Source organism: Malus domestica, chromosome 03 (assembly GCF_042453785.1).
Source record: "Malus domestica chromosome 03, GDT2T_hap1".
Taxonomy (NCBI): Eukaryota; Viridiplantae; Streptophyta; class Magnoliopsida; order Rosales; family Rosaceae; genus Malus; species Malus domestica.
This window is the reverse complement of record NC_091663.1, coordinates 36117837-36131339: the sequence shown is the minus strand read 5'-3', so window position 1 is coordinate 36131339 and position 13503 is coordinate 36117837. Positions and strand designations below refer to the sequence as shown.

Genomic DNA, 13503 nt, shown 5'->3' with positions numbered 1-13503 from the left:
GGAAGGACACACTCGAAAGCAAGTTTTGTCCTCGTCACCCTAAAAGATTCTACATAGGAGCAACATGTACCGGCAGTTGAGTACCATTTCTTGCTGCGCATCACACGGCCCTAGCCGACCCTTGCTCAATGATTCAACTCTAGAGTGGCCCAATACCGGCAGTTGAGCATCTCCTATTGCGTATGACATGGCCCCATCTCCACAGCTCCCTACTGCGTCTTCACGCCGAGCCTAGGTGACGCAACAGAGCGGCCCAACGATGCCTCAGAAGTAGCCGAGCACACTCTAGCTGCGCTTACTCCACCCGATGGAGACTTCTGGCATTTGCATGTCGACGACGCAGAAAAGCCTTCATCACTGCCGGCAGAGAAGGCTCCAAAAAGATGGATCCCATATGGGAAGGTCCGTACAAGATCAGCAGAGTAGGGGGCAAGAGTAATTACACCCTCACCACCATGAAGCGGCAAAAAGATTGAAAAGAAATGAATGGCCTACAATCTGAAGAAGTACCATGTGTGACCTCTCGCTACATCAAAACCCGAAGACTCAATAAGCTCGACGGGCACCACCTCACAAGCTGATGACTATCCAGTTGTTATGCAGTTCCTACCTTACAGCTAAAGTTCTCGTTCGTTTCACTCGTTTTTCAATGAGGAATTTAGAAGTAATCACAACTTGGCTTGGATGCATGCTTACAACAACTAATCACTCATGCACTTCAAAAGAAGAATGCGCCCTTCTTAGGGACTCATCGCAGGAATTGCGCCCCCCGAGGGACCAACCATGCTCTCCAGTGCGAGAGGGTAAACCAATTCTCCGACACCCATATGGGTCAGCTGCTCTCTAAGACGGGAGGATAAACTTTACACTTCGAATATCCAGACGTGGATGAGCCTGGCTGCCCTAGTATAACTAGATGCACGATGGCTTGCGCCGGGATTCCTAGAAGTAGCCGCAATGGTCTTTTTCAAGGCTTAGCTAACTGAAGGATTTTGGGTCTCTTGGCCTAATCCGTAGGGAACCGGGCCCTAGAGACGGAGAGGGCACATTACGCAGTACATCCGATGGACGGCTGCCCTGGAATCCTAAAGCTGCTACCGAGTGCACTAAGGTAGCCTACGGATTCCGGAAGACTGCCTACGGCTTGCCCTTCGAGCAGTGAAGCCGCACTAGACTTATACAACCGCACATTCTTGTGAAAGGTTAAACAAGCTAGCGCGCATATACGAAGTTTTATCCACTGCCGACATGCTACGTAGTCGATAAGCTTCACCTCTGCCAAGCGCGGAACAACCTACACCAAGTCCTAAAGTGTTGTGATACTTGCTACGCAACCTACGGAATTGAAGAAAATCAAGGTTAACAGCCTAGTGGTTACGCGGACTTGTCTGCTTCTGTAAGTAAGGTATCCGGTTGCCAACCCTATGGCTAACAACTTTGCAAAGTTCTACACCAACACCTACGGCTGCATAGGCTACGCGAGTTTGTCTGCTTATAAAAAAGTAGCATACCTGCCACTGGTCTATCAAGTCTAAAGGTTAGGGCATGAACAAAAGAAGTGAAGATGAAGAAAAACGAAGGAAAACATGTTTATAAACAACTAGCAAAGGCCGAATGAGTTCAAGCAAAACAAAAGCTACAAGGAAAAACAAAGAAAATCCTAAAGGCTACCTAAAATACTACACTACAGCAGTTTGGACATCCCACGACTACTCGGTCGCCACACCTTCAACAGCCGTAACACTCTTAGCAACGGCATCATCCGGCGCTTCACCCCCGGCTGCCCCAGTCTGGGCACTAACTTCTCCAACTACTTCACCAATGGAAGCCTTAAAAGTAAAAGCAAGCAAGTCTTTCGGAGAAATAGATAAGGTCTTAAAACCTCAAGCCCATCATTCTCACCCTTCAGCTGCTCATTCTTCTTAAGCAGACTAACACAGACGCGCTGCAGCTCATCCACTCCCTTCTTAGCATAAGCAGTGAAACGAAGCTCAGAAATTGCAAGCTTAAGATCTTGAATCTGAGGCGAATCAATCTCAGCAGCAAAGGGAGCAGGCTTTGGCGCCACTTTAGCAGCAGAGTCCACCTTGCCACTCTTCATAATAGCAAGTCTCTAAAAAGGTGAACCGGACTTGGCTCCCAAAGAACGTCCTGGTACAGACTTCGGCACTGGGGGCATGATAAAACCTTTACGCTGAGCAATCTTATCCACAATTGTACTAGCCATTCTCAACATGGAAGACGCCACATGCTCAGATCTAGCAGCCTTATTTTTCTTCCCATTAGAAGAAGTCATGTCAATCACATACCTCTCGGTAGCAAGCGGACCCTCATGAGCAGCAGAAGAAGTCTTCAATTTTTTCTTAACTAGGCATCTCATGAGCAGGCGGGGAAGATCTCTTCTTTCCATCTTCATTCATAGTAAGCTCCACGACAGCGATCAGACGAGCCAATGCATCCGTCTTGATCCTCTTTACCTCATCTTTCTAGAGCAGCCCACCTTTCTTTTAGCAAAAGAAGACTAAGCAGCCAACGACATTCATGGTACTCAGCAGGGGAGCTCAACCCAGCATTCCAGCAGGCAGAAGGCCTGCATGCCCAACATTCCAGCAGCCCATGAGACCCGCAATCTCCTTATTTCTCTCAATCGCCAGCCTGGCCCGAGTCAGGTCCAAGAGCCCAAAGGACATGAGCTATGCGGCTCGCCTAACACTGTGCCCTAACGCCACAATCCTCGACCCCAGCTGCACAAGCTGCCCTTGGCTCAGGCCAAGCCAAGCTGCCCAAGCAGTGGTCCCTGCCACGACATCTCCTCAGCTCATGCCGAGCCAGCTCCTGGCCCCTGCCAGCCGACATGCCGCACCACCCCGACGACTACCCCGCAATAGCACTATCCAAGAATAAGGCAAGAAAAATTAAATTTTTCTTACATTGGTGCAGCACGAAGAAGACGAAGAAAGCAACGAAAGACGGTCCTTTGCACGGGCAAGATGTAGAAGATTGCTAGAGGAGGGGGAACAAATATCCTCTAAGCTATCTCTCTCTTGTAGGGTAGAATAAATCGCTCTCCAAAGTTGATTTAATAACCCACTTAAGGTGGACTTAAATAGGCTTTGAGAGAAATTTATTTCCCTTTCCTAGAAGGATCTAATTTCCTATTAAAGAGATAATCTACATCAAAATAGGAAGCAGTCCTAAGTTTCCTAAAGCAAGAAAATCTCTACACCTGCCGCCCTTTTCTGCGAGCAGCCCAACAGGTGTGGGGGCATTTGTGGAGCCAAAAATATTCACAAGGCGACACGTGGGTTTTTTGGACAAAAAGGACAAAAATACCCTCGAGGCATACCGGGTCTCCTACACGCGAGCAGTGGAGAATCATCCATCAACCAAGTCAGAAGTACCCAAAATGGGTAACAATTCAAAACCTATTTCATATATGTTTTTACCTCATTTTTTCCTTATTCAATTAGCCATTTATTTCAAACATTCCATAACATCCTCAACCAATTAATATAATCAATATATTAAAGGCTAATTACATCACCAAATCACCCCAAAATCACACCAAGGGCCGGCCATTCCCATCCAAAAAGAGCCTATCATATTCTCTACCTTTTCCACCATTTTCCCTTTTTAATTACACTAATTAGCTAGCCAATTAAACCCATAACCATCAAAACATTCCTTTATGTTTAAATTAGCCAATTAATCATAATAAATTGGCTAATTAAACCTAAATTAAACCTAAAAACCCTAGCCACCTCCTAACTCTATAAATAGGCACCTATTCTCACCAAAAAAATCAATTCCAACACTTTGGCAAAAATCCCAAAATTCACTAAACACTCTTTCTCTCTAAATTCTAACTTTGGCATCGGAGGTTCTTCGGCCAAAGCCCCCCCATTCATCGTGGGCGCGTGAGACTCTTGGCCTTAACCTAAGGTGTTAATTATTTTGTAGGTGCAAAATCGTCCAAGATCGAGGAGGAAGAAATTTGCATCCACAGTCACGTTATTACGGACGATTACAATCCATTTATGTTATAACATGTGATTGATTTATTAGGATGAACTACTAATTTAGTCCTTAAATTATCATTTCAATGAAAATTAGATTCTTAAACTATTTTTTTAGAAAAATCAGTCTTTAAATTATAAAAATCTACCAATTACATACCTAATATTATATTTGAAGCTACTATATTCAATTTTCCGTAAATTTAAGTTACGTTACTTGCATGACATACACATTGGAGGGTAGATTGGTAGTTTTCAATAAAAAAATATTGTATGGAGTTAACTTTGGAGGGTAAATTGGTAGTTTTCCATAAGAAATAGTGTAAGTTAACTTCGGAGGGTAAATTAGATGTTAGATTCGCAACCTATATGAAATGTTAAGGGCTTATAAGCAAGAAAATGACGGTATTACACTCCAAAGTGTGTTAAGTGAATTAAGTTGACGAAAAATTAGATAAAATAGCTTTGAATGTAATAGTAGGGATGAAATTAGTAGTTTTTAATGAATTTAGGAACTTATTTTACCGAAAAAATAATTCAGATATCTAATTTTCACGGAGGTGATAATTCAGAGACTAAATTGATAGTTCACCCTAATATTATAGATTCATAACATAACCTTTATATCGTCTATTCATAGTCATATCACATCATGAAAATTAGTGACACGTAATATGATCATCATACTCAAAAGATTCTAATCAAGCAAGGCCTTCACGATCGGGTAAGCAACAACTACGTGGGATTTATATATAAAGACTTTTTCAAAATTCTTTCGTCAAGTGTTGAGATGGCCGAGTTGGTCTAAGGCGCCAGATTAAGGTTCTGGTCCGAAAGGGCGTGGGTTCAAATCCCACTCTCAACAATTTCTTTTTCTTCCCTTTTGTTTTCAACACCCGAAAGCCTAGTTGGCTTCATATTGTTGGAAGCCCTAAAATTTTGGGCTTAATACAGATTCATTGTTTGGAAACCCTAAAATTTCTGGTGGATGATCCCTATAGGATGGCAATTTGGCCTGCAAGTAGGAGTGCAACTCGGACGGGTTGAACATGGTCGGGTTTGGGTTGGCCCAACCTAAATTGCACCCCAAATTGCAAGAGAAGCCTTGTAAAAGTATTTAGAGATTTAACAAGATTTGCACATATCTTTAGCATTTACATGTATGTGAAGAACCAATGTCATGCATGCATGTAACCCAACTATTATGATTGAACATTTTTGTTTATACTTTCCGTAAAGAAAATCTAACGCTACAACCAACTTCCTCTCCCCCTCCACCCCCCCCCCCCTCTCCCCACTGCCGCCCCTATACAATTGTCGGTTGGAGGCGAACAACCTACCTCCGATCAAAAGGAGCAGGGGCGAACCACTGTTAGGGTGTCTGCAGCGGTGATGCTTCTCCCCCCTCCCCCACCCAAAGTAATTCATGAAAACTCAAATATTTACTGATGTGGCTGCCCTACAATATATGAGGGCTCGTTTGTAAGTATATTTAAAATCACTGAAAGTGCTTTTAATATGAGTACTTTTAGAACCAATTTTCAGTAAAAATGCAAGTATACCCTAGAAAAGTATTTGAAGTGCCCCAACTGAATTTCCCCTCCCCCTATCCATCGCCACCCCCTGCGATTTTTAAAACCAATCCTAATTATGTAGGTAATTACATATTTACTATCAATGGAAAAATAGTCATACAATTTGAGTTTAAATCCGCACACAATAAATATTGGGTAGTTAAGTTATAAACTTATACATCGTTGCCTGTAGCTGAATTATTGTCTTTTATTCAAGTATTATTGATATAAATTATAAGGGAAGAACTCTAAGATAGCATTGTTAGACCTTGTTTGATAGAGAGGATTAGCTTGGTATGACTATTCACCATATTAAATTTATTTTAAAGAAAGAAATGGATTTCTTATTTTGCCCAAGTTGAAGATTACTCATGAAGAAGGGAACAACTATATTCTTCATGAGTAACTTTCAATTTGGACAAAATAAGAAATTTATCATTTATTTCTTCATTTATATTAATACCTTTAATAGAGTGAATAGTCATTCCAAACTAATCCTTTCTATGAAACGAGGCCTTATTGTAGTAATTTTCTCGAATAGCACAACTTACTATTAGCATATCGACAACACTGATAATAGAATAACATATTGATACTTTATTTATGCAATATCAAGACTATCAACATCTTTGACAACATTCTAATATAACCAGACTATTCACTACAATGATAGGGGAAGTAATTTCCGCTCACCATTTTTTTGCTCGTGTTTATTTTTGTCATTTTAAATTTTAATTCAATAAATAAAATGAGAATAAGAAACTCAAATAATAAGATTGTGCATAAAAAGAAAAGAAGGGTAAGAAAACCATTTAATAATTAATAACAATAATTGAAAAGTAATTATGTTTTGAGAGGAAGGTAAAAGGCAGAGAATTACATGAATCATGAGAACTTCAATACATGCAGAAAATTACAACTCTTAGTTTTTTTCTTTCTAAAAACTCTTTTGGATACAATAATCCTAATCACAATCCATGTCAAAATTAACAATTCCACGACCTGCATTCAACAATACTTGGCCACTCAAATAATGAGTAGGAATTCCTACTTAAAATTGTTCGTTACCAATTTATAGAACTTCGTGTTTATAATTGGAATCATTCATAATATAAATCACCTTATAAAGATTTGCTCAGCAAAAAATCATTTAAAACTAAGGTTGTTTAATCATTGAACGGTATAAAAACAAATGAACGGAATTGGTAAAAGCATTATGAACAATCTATATATTTGCTAGAATAGATTGACTAAACGATCTTATTTTTAATTCTTTTTTTTTTGCAGAGATGATCCTTACTGTTAATTACATTGCAATGTTTGGGAATTGAAGGGAAAATCAAGAAGAAAGGATTAAAAAAAGGATGAACACAGAGATAATAGAGAGAGAAAGAATTTAGAGAGAGAAATAGGATTTGTATTGACTGATTGAATGAAGATTACACACTCTATTTTTATAAGAGAAATCCTAACTACTCTAACCAAATACTAACAACCTTACTAACTGTATTACACTTGTACCCTTAATACTCCCCCCCCCCCCCCAATCTCAACTGGGGTATCCCAATTTGAGATTGTAGCAAAGTCTCAAATAGCAAACACTGAAATATGAACAAATGGACGCGCTGCAGATGCAGCAAATTGAGCTTGCTTTGGCTCCTCAAGTTCTTCTCAATTCACCTTCCATTATTGAATGATCTTGTTCAGCAAAAGCTGCAGCCACACAGCCGTGGAAAAATTTAAGCTGTTTTTCTGCTTCCACATTCTTTGCAACCTCTGCACTCTGCAGATCAGCCAACTGGCCTTTGATTCTGTAAGCCTCCGAAAGCTCTTCTTGAAGATTCACATTATCGCTGGTGCAAGCAGCTAGCTTCTTTTTCAAGTTTTCAATTTCCTGCTCCAAGCCAGCTTTGAAAATGCATCTTAGTGGCTACAACAAGGTAACTTGGACCAGCTTGTTGCATACACAATTGTTCAAAGTCCAGAACATAGACCAACAACTGCAGAGTTATTAAGGCATCCACACTTACAACCATAAGTCCTTCAATCTCCACCATACATTCAATGCTGCAATGCATCATCTGTTTTTCTTCCTGTATGTCCACAAACCAACTTAAAAGGAATCAAAGAACAACCTCTTATAAAGTTGTAACACACCCTCATGCCGGTTATAACAATTTCTTGCGGGTTTACCGTTCGTGGGATTTACCGTCCACAATCTCATGCATCTTGGCTTCGGCCTTTAATATTTACAAAAAACAGAAAATTAATAAACTATAGTGTGACATCGGCCTTAACTATAGCACCACGGGATCGCCCTTTGTGGATTTTACCAAAAAACAACTTCTTTGAACAATGGCATCGGCCTTCACAATTTCAACAACTGAAAATCAACATCTATGTAGGATTACCCTTCATGGGATTTACCTACTCAAAACACAGGATTTCCCTTCGTGGGATTTACCGTTAACAACTTCTTCTAACTTCATCGTATAACCGGACTTACTGTAGATTCATGCTAACAACTGAGCTGGTTAGACTCGACATTATAGGCTGAGATAAGGAAAAATTATTGCACAAAACTCCTCAACAGAATTGCAGAAAATTAGTGAAGCAAAGAGACAAGAATTGGATACTGCAAAATTTGTTGAGTAATTCTACAATGAACACCCTAAAGATACCACTAGCAATCCTACTCGCACGAACCCAAAGCGATGTTGCAGTTACCAGTCCTGGACCACCTTCTGACCCTTCACCCCAGTTTTATGATGAAGTCAACATGCAACATTCTATAAAAACTGCACCTTATGAGTTTCATGATGACGCTAAATTCCAGCGTTCTACTAGCCTTCAGTCACCACCTAAGTTTCATGATGAAGTCAATGGCCAGCATTCTACTAACAATGCATCACCGCCCATTTCACCAAACATATCAAGATTTGCAAAAAAATCAAATCCAATATAACTGCAGCATATTAGTGAGAGAGAAAGAATTGGACACCATACACATTGCACAATCCAGCAGTGACCAATATTCTTGAATCCAAATATCACAAATACTGATCTTGAAGCAATGACCAATCTTGAATCCAAATATCACAAATATCACATTAATATCCCAGAGAAGATTCACAAGAAAGATAAACAAAATAGTGAACATTTTCTTACTGAAACATTTAATCAAACAGGTTATATGCACTGTGAAAACCATAAATCAAGAACCTGATAAAAACTTCAATCTTGACCCACTTCCATTCTTCAAGATTTCATCTTTGTCGTCTCCAATGGTGACTTACTTGTCTTCTTCACTCTCCATCTCTCTCTCCTCTCTCTATACAAAAAAATTGAAAGCAAACTGTGAGAAAGCAATTGCAAAAGCTGAGAGCTTTGACAACTTCCTGCTGTGAAATGGATAGTCTCTGCTAGTTTATGGAGATGAGCGCACCGTTTGGAGGCCCGATCCGTTCTAACTCTAATGCTGCCGGAGCCCAGCCGAACAGGAACCCGAACATGACGTCGGCGGAGCAGTTGGTGCTTGAACTTAGCAACCCCTAACTTTGTGAAAACGCACTCCTTGAACTCTCCAAGAAGAGAGAATTATTTCAAGATTTGGCAATAGATTCAGTTCCTCAAGAACTGAAGATTGGTGTCAAAGGATGTTTGTGGATTTTTACCCAGAAGATGGACAGCGATGGAGAGCTACAATTCTTGGAGGCGGTGGAGGCGTCGGTGGAGAAATCTCCAAACCAGAACAATCAACCCAACAATCGCAACAATCGTAGAAAAACCAACCCAAGAACAATCACGGAAGCACTGAAAATTTAATGGAAATTTGAAGAGAAACTAAACTAGGAAAAAAATGTAAACTACTACCAAGAGAAACCACTAGTGAGTCTAGGGGCTCTGGTACTATGTTAACTACATTGCAATGTTTGAGAATTGAAGGGAAAATCAAGAAGAAATGATTAACAGAAGGATGAACACAAATATATTAGAGAGAGAAATAGGATTTGTATTGATTGATTGAATGAAGATTACACACTCTATTTTTATAAGAGAAATCCTAACTACACTAACCAAATACTAACAACCTTTCTAACTGTATTTCTAACTGTATCACACTTGTACCCTTAATACTTACGGTGTGATTGATTATATGAACGGTTTTTATTATATGCACAACACTTTGTGATTCAAATACTAAGAGTTTTGAGTAAGAATTTATACTCATCTTTGAGTAGCCAAGTAATGTTTACCCTGCATTTACCTAACATCATATTAAACCACTCTATAAAACTAACTAAAATTAGTTTACAAACATAAAGTGGAAACCACTAGTTACAATAATCGAACCTCTTCACCACTCTTCTTTTCTTTTGTTTTTTTTCCTTCCCAGCTACCGTTACCACAAAAATCTGCATTACACTTACACAAAAGACCAAACCAGCAAGCCAAGAAAGAACATTACATTTATAGGCAGTGATGAGGTGACAGAAACTGCATGGGAAACTAGGGGAGAGCCTGATGGAGCAAGAGCCGGGCCTGGTTCAGGAGCAAGAGCCGGGCCTGGTTCAGGGACAAGAGCAGGGTCTGGTTCAGGAGCAACATTGACCTCCGGGTTAGGCGGGCTCGGATTCGCAGGTTTGTGAGAAGAGAAGACTCGGATGGAGAGAGAGGCACACCACCAGGAGACGGAAACAATGGAGAAATGTCAGGAGATAGGGTTGGGGAGGAAGATAAAGGAGCACCTGGAAGCAATGCTAGTGCAGCTGATATGCTTGAAAACTGTGTTTCTGGTTGGGACTGTAAGGCTAATGAGGAGTGAGAAGCCATGAAAAGTATGAAGATTGCCAAGAAGGATGACCTACAGGAAGATATTAATGATGGTATGATTGATCAAGTTCGCCAGAATAGTCTTGAGCTTCAATGATGTATGTTTTTGGGAATGAGAGAGAGAGAGGATGAAAAGAAAGAGTTAAGGAGTCGGGGAGAGTGTAAGGCTAAAAAAAAAAGAAAACTAATGAAAAGGGCTTGAAAACTTTGAGTTTTAACGATAAGGACAAAATAAAGGGTAAAATGAATATTACCAGGTTTGACTTTTTAGTATAAAAATGTGGTTTTTCGTTAAAGTGAACAGTACCGCAGACTTTTCATTAAAACTTCCTAAAAAAAAAGGCTGTCGTGAGAAAATGGTGGTGAAGACAGATAAACTTTATTTTCGATTTTAACCCTTTGAATATTATACCACATAGGAACCTTCTTTGGCTGGGCCTAAATAGCTTTGTTTAGAATTTTCAGGATGATCGGAACACGGAGTAGTACATCACATGTCATTATACAAATGGTGGGATATATGTGTTAAAAAGTTAATAATTTAAAAAATAAAATTTCTCACCACTTATATAGAAACACTTGGTGTACCACTCGTGTTCTGCTCATAATGAAAATTTTCTCGTTCTCTGGACCTAAATCAAAAGACTCCATAAAAAACACTGGAAAGCTTAATAACATTAGACTCTTGTGAGGGCAGTCGCAGAGCCAAGTACAAGGCTTCCCCAGACTATTGCGTAAGGAGAGTTTTGATTTTTTAAGCTTAAAAATATTACTGTTTTTGAGCTATTTTACACTTCAGCAAATGAAAATTTTAAATCTTAAAGCTACTTTTAAGGAAAATAAGAACTAATAAATATTAAATAAACTTATCACTTTAACTAATATTATAATCTAACACTAGTAAATTAAAACTTCTATACTACAAATGATTCCTTATCTTATTCACTTGAAAGTTTTGAAGGCTAGAAGCCTAGAAAACATAGTATATGGCACGCCCCAACCCAGATACCCAAATGATGTAAAGATAGCAGCAGTAATTGTAATGAAGAGGATTAAGAAAACTTTAGAATTGTAAAGAGAGAAGAAGAAAGATTTTTCTGATGTATTTTCTTTTCATTGAATGAATTACTTCTCTTACATCTCAGTTATATATCTATTACTTACTCCACAAGCTAGTATCTTAACAAACTAACTACTCATTCTAACTACCAACAGATCCTAACAGATTCTAACATCCTTATAACTGCCCTTGGATCTTGTGACACTTGTCATCATCTAGACTCTTGAATCTCTTCACTTGAATTCTCATCTTTGGGTTTGTTTACACTCTTACATCCCCCCTCAAGCTCATGCGAAATGGAACTGAGCATGAGATTGCCACAATGCTGCTGGAACAGAGGGGCAGACAACCCCTTCGTGAGTATATCAGCAAATTGATCAGCAGATGAAACATGGTGCACTTTAAGATCACCCCTCGTAACTCTTTCACGGACAAAATGATAGTCAATCTCAATGTGTTTAGATTTGGCATGAAACACAGGATTGGTGGATAAAGAGATAGCTGAGAGGTTGTCACAGTAAAGCATCGGTGCTTGAGGAAGAGAGATGTGGAGGTCACAAAGTAATTGTCGGATCCAAGCTAGTTCAGCTGCAGTGATAGCTAAGGCCCGATATTCTGCTTCGGTGGAGGACTGGGACACAGTGTGTTGCTTCTTCGATGCCCAAGAGATAGGATTAGAGCCGAGAAAAATGACAAACCCTGAAGTAGATCTTCGATCATTTGGATCCCCGGCCCAATCGGCATCACTATAGGACTGAAGACATATGTGCCCTGGTTGAAAATGAATGCCATAGTTTGAAGTGCCCTTAAGATACCGGAGAATTCGTTTGACCGCAATGACATGGGATTCCATAGGATTATGCATGAATTGACATGCTTGATTGACAGAGAAGGCGATATCTGGTCGTGTAAAGGTGAGATATTGAAGAGCTCCAACAACACTACGATATTGCTCCGGACTATGATAAGGCTTGCCATCATCTTTGAGAAGGCGATGATAGGGCAAACAAGGAGTAGCACAAGGTTTGCAATCCTACAAATCCACCTTGTCAATGAGCTCATTAACATATTTAGATTGGGAAACAAACAAACCATCATCTGATTGAGTAATCTGCAACCCCAGAAAATAGTGCAGATTGCCTAAATCCTTCATCTCAAACTCTGTAGTGAGGTCTTGAATGACCTGAGAAATCAACGTAGACGAGCTTCCAGTCAATATGACATCATCAACATAAAGGAGCAAGATGACAATTTCATGGTGAGAATGGAGAACAAATAAGGAGGAATCGGCATATGAAGACTTAAACCCCAATGCAGGTAGAAAACTGGTGAATCTATCATTCCAAGCTCGTGGAGCTTGTTTAAGTCCATAGAGCGATTTTTGAAGCTTGCAGACATAAGTGGAAGGATGATTAAGACTTTGAAAACCCGGAGGCTGCTCCATATACACTTCTTCCTGTAAAAAACCATGGAGGAAGGCATTTTTTACATCCAACTGCCTGAGTTGCCATTTGAACTGAGCTGCTAAAGAAAAAACAAGTCGAATTGTAGTAGGTTTAACCACGGGACTAAATGTCTCGCCATAGTCTATACCCTCCTCCTGACTATAGCCCTTAGCTACAAGCCTTGCCTTATACCTGGCCACAGTACCATCTGCATTCTGTTTAATTCTGTACACCCATTTACACCTAACTAGGTTTTTACCATGTGGAAGAGGAACAAGAGACCATGTATTTTGAGAATGGAGAGCATCTACCTCTTCCTTCATGGCTTTCTGCCATTGAGGTACTTTAGAAGCAGCTTTGAATGATTTGGGTTCTGAGAGAATTGCCTGAGAAGTAACACAGGCAGATAAAGCCCTACGTTTGACAATACCATTCTTGGATCTTGTAACCATAGGGTGCACATTCAGTGGTATGGGAAGAACCACATGAAGGTGTTCTTGTTGGAAATCAGGATCTACAGGGACTGGTTGCTGTGTAGGTGTAGGTGCTGGTATATCAGAGGTGGCAGATGCATG

The 13503-nt window shown here is 39.9% G+C and overlaps 1 non-coding gene across 1 annotated transcript; it reads left to right on the top strand.

Annotated features, from left to right (window-relative positions):
• The first annotated feature begins 4800 nt into the window (after positions 1-4800).
• TRNAL-AAG (transfer RNA leucine (anticodon AAG)) lies at positions 4801-4881 on the top strand. Its single transcript has one exon. It is a non-coding gene; the product is annotated as a tRNA-Leu (tRNA).
• The last annotated feature ends 8622 nt before the right edge of the window (positions 4882-13503 follow it).